The sequence below is a fragment of the Phascolarctos cinereus genome, unplaced genomic scaffold (assembly GCF_003287225.1).
Source record: "Phascolarctos cinereus isolate Bilbo 61053 unplaced genomic scaffold, phaCin_HiC Scaffold_1;HRSCAF=81, whole genome shotgun sequence".
Classification (NCBI taxonomy): Eukaryota; Metazoa; Chordata; class Mammalia; order Diprotodontia; family Phascolarctidae; genus Phascolarctos; species Phascolarctos cinereus.
In genome coordinates, this window is record NW_027555514.1 from 194,750,022 (window position 1) to 194,756,499 (window position 6,478).

Below are 6,478 nucleotides of genomic sequence, written 5' to 3' on the forward strand. Positions count from 1 at the left end.
AAAACTCAACAGAAGGTAAAAATAAGTGAGAGCGATTCGACTTCCATAGTTCTTTCTTTGGATGTGGACAGCATTTTCCATCCTGAGGCCTCTGGAGATGTCTTAGATCCTCGTAATGCTGAGAAGGGTTCAGTTTAACATTCTTAGTCATTTCATAGCGTGGCTGCTGTTGTGTACAAAGTCCTCTTGGTTCTGCTCACTTCACTCAGCATCAGACCATATAAGTCTTTCCAGGTTTTTCTGAAGTCAGCTTGTTCATCATTTCTTATAGCACAATAGTATTCCATTACATTCATATACCACAACTTGCTTAGCCATTCCCCAATAGATGGGCATCCTCTCCATTTCCAATTTTTTGCCACCACAAAAAGAGCTGCTATGAATATTTTTGTACATGTGGGTCCTTTTCCCATTTGTTTGATCTCTTTGGGATATAGCCCTAGAAGTGCTATTGCTGGATCAAAGGGTATGCACATTTTTGTAGCCCTTTGGGCATAGTTCCAAATTGTTCTCCAAAATGGTTGGATCATTTCACAACTCCACCAACAATGTATTAGCGTTCCAATTTTCCCACATCCTCTCCAACATGTATCATTTTCCTGTTTTGTCATGTTGGTCCAGGTCTCTTTCTTAAGGAACTAGTTGTTTGTGGAATGTTTGGGGCACTTTCTGATTGGTTGATCCACAAGATCTTGGAAGTCCTCAGAATCCCCTTGTTCTGTTGTGGAAGCCTAGCTCCTAACTAATCCTTTCTCACAAAGTGAAGCAGAAGGGGTTGTAATAAGTTCCAAGTAATAGAAGAACTACTTACTTTTTAACTTTGGATTTGGTGAAACATTCCTGCAGTGGGGCTTTGGGTTTGTTACTGTTCTTCTTCTGTAGTTCTACTATATGCAGATGCATATAAATATGGATATAAATGCAACTATGAGAAATGTAGAACATACCTAAGATAAATACATAGTAATTAGGGGGAGGCATGGCCACACATACCTTGAATCATCCTAACTTTCTCCTTCAAAAAGAAACTATATGAGGGTAATGATAATTAGAAACATCTACAAAGTTGGCTTACAATTCTTGACCACCACTTAAGAGCTAAAATCCTAAACTCTGTTTCAGAGATGTATGACTCTTTATCTGCAAATCCCTTTCTATTAATAATGAACCAATAAATTAGAGTTCTAATGCATTGCAGTGGTGTCTTTATTTTTTTATTTTTTTTATTTTATTCTGAACTTAAGAAATAAAACAAGCATCTGATTATATATTTGTGTAAGATGATTGTATATGAAACTGCAAATCTGTTATGTACAACTTGCTATTTCTTTTAAATATATAATAAAGTTATTGTGTAACTTTCTTTTTTTCCTTTTTTTCCTTCCTCCCTGCCCCCTGCCCCCTGCCCCACATGGCTACCATTAGACACAAATATGTATACACACATACATACATACAATATGTAAAATTATTCTACACACACTTCTATTTATCAGTTCTTTATCTGATGCAGATAGCATTTTCATTCATATGTCCATATGAATATGTTCATACTGTTGTCTTTAGATGGCTCAGAGAAATTCATTTATTCATTCAATAAGCATTAACCACCTACTATTTGTCACAGCCTAGGTTCCAGGGATGCAAATCAAAAGTGAAATAATCCTTGCCCTTGTAGACTGGGGTACTTCCCATGGAGATACGGATATTCTCTGGCCCCTTTCTGTAGGACAAGTGATCTGGCTCTATGTTAAAGGACATGGATGTTCCTGATTGATCTCTTGATCCCATAAAATCATTGAAGAAGATTGATGACTAAGCCAGGAACAATGCCTACTCAGTAGGCTTAAAGAAACTAAGGAGAATGACAAATGTTGGAAGGGTTGTGGGAAAAATGAGACATTAATGCATTGTTGGTGAAGTTGCAAACTGATTTAACCTCAAAAAGCTACAAAACCACACATACCCTTTGACCTAGCATTACCACTAATAGATCTGTATTTCAAAAGAGATAAAAAACAAAAAGGGAAAGGACTTATATGTACAAAAATATTTATAGCAGCTTCTATATTAGCGCAGCTTCAGGCTCACCCCTAGTCCATGGTGCTCCATTTCTCATGTACATAGCTGCAGACCACAACCTCTGTCCTCTTTGCTGAAACAATTCTGCACAGGCCTTTTGGGACAGACTACCTCTCTGGTGCCAAGACCTGTGGCTGCCTCTTTGGGAAGATCTGTGGTGGGAAAAAGTTTCTGTAATTTATTCTTGAATTTCCCCATCACCACTTGGTATGGTATTCTTTTCTAGAAGAGTCATTTGAAAAAGCCAAGCTGTATTTCTCCTTCTCACTCTGCCATCTAAATGGTTTTTTGCAATAATATCTTATACAAATCACCTGCAAACACACATTTGAATTTTTTTTTATATCAGGGCTTCTTAAAATTTTTCCACTCACAACCCCTTTTCTCCTTAGAAACTTTTATGCAACCCCGGGTTATGGGTATATAAAATAGGTATACAAATCAAACATTTACTGATAATAAATCATGAAGAAACTCATTTTAAACAATTCTTTTGTATACATGTAATTTTGCCATTTATTAAAGATAAAAGCAAATTTGCATACTAATGGGATGGATGTGCTTATTTATTTTTACCTAAATAATTAAATCTTGGTGGAATATCTGACAATTCAAGACATAGAGCATCTTCAACATTTTTTAGAGTTGATCGATATTTTGATTTTATAATCGTCAATGTTGAGAATGCCACTTCACGTAAATATGTAATATAAAATGGCAGAAGTGTATTTAGGGCCATTTCAGAAATTGTTGGAAATTCTGTCCCAATCCCAAGCCAAAATTCATTTGACAATTTTTTTTTTAGGAAACTCATGTTTTAAACCTGTGTCACCTGATAACTCAGCAGGGTTAAGCACCTTTTCTCATATTCTTTGCATATTTTATGTTCCCATCCCAGGACCCTAGGTTAAAAAATTTTTTTTAATTGTTTAAAATGTTGGCTTAGTTCACTTGCAGTCTCTCTAAAGAAGGAAGTAGGAAGGTATCTAAATATACAATGTAAACCAAGAATGGGACAGATATGCATTTCTTCTACACAAAAGAAGTGCTTAACACAAAAGGCTCTCTTAGGCACTTACTGACAGAAAAACTTTTTTTTTAAATGTGCCAGTATTTACTAATGTTATACACTCCCAGAAGGGGGAGACTTAAATATTAGAACATGAAGAAGTTTTGCTTTACTTTATATTGTTCCCACTCAGAGTAAATGTCCTCTACAAAACTAGAGACTGAGCTCATCCTATGGCCACTGGCCATCTTCGCTAAGAGCAGAAACTCTCCCTGTCACCTGATAGTTCCAAAGGACTCAGGATTTCCAATCTCTTAAATTCATGAGATGGCCTCCAAGAATGGCTTTGTCTCAGGATCAATCTCAAGGTCAATACTTGTTCACCTATACTCAGGAAAAGAAACACAAAATGGAAAAGGCAACAGGGTCCCAGCATGACCTTGCCAAGTTGAGTACCCCTGCTCTAAGCTGCCACAGAGGAGCAGTCATCACACAGCCAGAGTGGAGAAAAGTCACCCCTTTTCCACCCTTCATGGGGAGCCACAGAGTTATGTGATGCTACTTGGAGAGTCAACAGAAGAGAGAGAGAGAGAGACAGGATTGCTTTGTCATCCCCAAAGCACCTTAGTCCATCAAAACTGAGTCATACATGATTGGCTAGAAGCAGTCAGGGGCTTTGTCATGCCTAAAGCACTTAAGAGTTGAGGCAGCACACGTGTGTGGTTATCTGGAAGCAGGCAGGGCAATCCTATGTGTGGCCTATTACACTGGCACCCCCCAAACTCTCTAGTACAGGACCTTATGTGTAGAAGATGCTTAATAAATATTTGTTGAATGAATGAATACAGTTGAATATGGCCTTTGGGGAAATTTGGGAAATCTGTTCTAACATGTTTGCCTAGTATTTACCCTTCCAGATAAAGTTTAATCTTTTTAAGAAAGGTCAACACCATCATTCTGTCCAAGAAGAAATTTACAATCGATAAACTGTCATAAAGCCTGTGTTTCTCACATTCTGGTACCCAACCCACACTACCTCCACTGGGGGGGAGGGGGGCAGGGCTTACAGTTGCTGCTTATCTAATGCCTATTGTAACCAGAGAACAATGGATCCTGCTAATATGTGGAATGAGTAAGCAGTTTTCTTTAGCAATGTCTGGGCAGAAGATGGGGCTCTTACCTTTTGGAACTGTCTTAGTAGACTCAGTCCTTATCCCTATCTTCCGGGCTCTGAGAGTTCTCCATCATATTCCTTTATTGAAGATTCATTGTCCAAATTAAAACCCAAGGAAGGAAGCTCATTTCCACTTGTTATCAGAAAGAAGTCCCAGTGTTTCCTGAACTACAATTCAGAATCAAGATTATGTTCTGCTTGATTTCTTCTGTGCCACTGATTGTCTTTGCCATTGGCTACTTTTATCGAGGTGCTTATCTATAGCTTTGATATAGCTGCCTTCTTGTTTCATCACTACTTCCTTGAACAATTTCACCTAAAAATTTGTTTTCAGGACAGTGTAATAGCTTTGGAGTCAGAGGACCTAAATTCAAATCTCAACTGTTCCCCAACCTGACCTTCAGTTTCTTCATCTGTAAAATGAGGGAGTTGGAAAAGAAATAAAACTGAACCCTGCATAATTATGACAAACTTTGGTTCCAAAAGAAAGATGAGAAAGTGTACCTCTTTCCCTTTTATAGAAGGAGTTGTGGACGTAGAATATTCTATATGCTTTTAGACTGATTGATTAGTTTGAACTGGACTGCTTCTTCCCTCTCTTTCTTTTATTATTTGTTATAAGTTATGTCTGTGTGTGCATGTGTGTGAATATAGTTGGAAATGAAGGTGATGTAAAAATAAAAGATACCAATGTAGCCTTTAAGTCAAGGGGAGGGGACTTTTGACTCTAAGTCCTAAGAATCTTAGAGTTAAAAGAGACCTCAGAGGTTCTCTTACCTGAAGCATCAATACCCTCATTTTTATTGGGCCATTCACACAAGGGCATCCTTTCTCTGATCTCATTCCTCTCTTTTTCTGTGTTTCCAGAATTCTCTGTCTCTCTCCTCCCCATCAGTCCACCTGTCTCCAATTTCAAAGCCCTGGCTAAAATTTCTTACAACCATAAAGCCCTTCATGGATCATAGTAGACCTTTCTACTAATAGTTAAGAAGAAACTACAAACTCCAGCAATATTTATCATTTTAGCTACTATGTTTGCTTTGGTGTGTCTCTCATATGATTTTCTAGCTTCTGAAGTACTCTTTACTGTGCTGAAACTTTTCTAGCTGAAAGTCTCATAGGCAGAAAAAAAACTTACCTTTCTTGGCATCTGTTTCCATAAAATGTACGATCCCAGTAGGCTAAGGTGAAAGTGAGAAGAACAGAAAGCTGAGGAGAAGACAATCTTTTAGAACGATATGGTAAGAACATATACGTAGGATATGGTAAGAATACTAGAGTTGGAGTCAGAAATCATGGGTCTGAAATCTCAGGTCTGATCAGCTGCAAATTTCTGAACCTCAGTTCCCTTGTGCGTCATATGGGGGAAAGAAAAGGAATAAGTATTTACTTATGCCTACTTTGTGCCAGGCATACTGCTAAGTGCTTTACAAATATTATTTTATTTGATTAGCATTACAACCCTGGGAGGTAGGTGCTATTATTATCCTCATTTTACAGTCAAGGAGAACAGGAAGACAGAGGTTAAGTGACTTGCCCAGGATCACACTGCTAGTAAGTGCCTGGGGCTGGATTTGAACTTGCAGGGTTTTTTTGCCTCCAGGCCCTTTATCTACTTCACCACCAAGCTGCCTCAAATGGGGAAAGTATACTACTTACCTTATTAAGTTCCACTTTTCAAACTATTAAAAGTGTTATAGAAATGTGAGATATTATTCTTTTTTAGCAATAGAATATAAGCTCCTTGAGGGCAGGGGTTTTCACTATTATCTTTTATCTCTAGGGCCAGTGATAATGCCTGCTATACAATACACACTTACACCTTAAAGTCCTATATAGATGTGAGTTATTATTGTTGTTGTTATTGTTATTATTATTATTATTATTATTATTGGATGAGTATATATTTACATAACCCACCTCTCTGGTTTATCATCATGAGAAAAGTGCTTACCCTGAAAGCACTATAGAAATGTGAATTATTAATTTTAAAGTTCATTATGAAAGTGTGACATGGATGCAGGTGACATTTGATGTATTGGAGTAGCAGCAGCCCACACCAGCTCATGCACTGTCTTCTTTAAACCTACAGAAAGACAGGATATCACTTTGCTAAATAACAGACAAGGGAGCATAACAAATAATTTGCCTACCAGCTGGTGCAAGACTTAGTGAGAAATAAACCTTAGCTAAGGTGTTGCTACAAAATGTTG

General features: G+C 37.6%; 1 long non-coding RNA gene across 1 annotated transcript; it reads right to left on the minus strand.

Annotated features, from left to right (window-relative positions):
- Positions 1 to 1,380: 1,380 nt before the first annotated feature.
- LOC144454123 (uncharacterized) lies at positions 1,381 to 5,724 on the minus strand. Its single transcript, XR_002327398.2, has 3 exons — positions 5,404 to 5,724; positions 4,272 to 4,433; positions 1,381 to 2,234 (listed from the first exon to the last, which is right to left on the minus strand). It is a non-coding gene; the product is annotated as an uncharacterized LOC144454123 (long non-coding RNA).
- Positions 5,725 to 6,478: the final 754 nt, after the last annotated feature.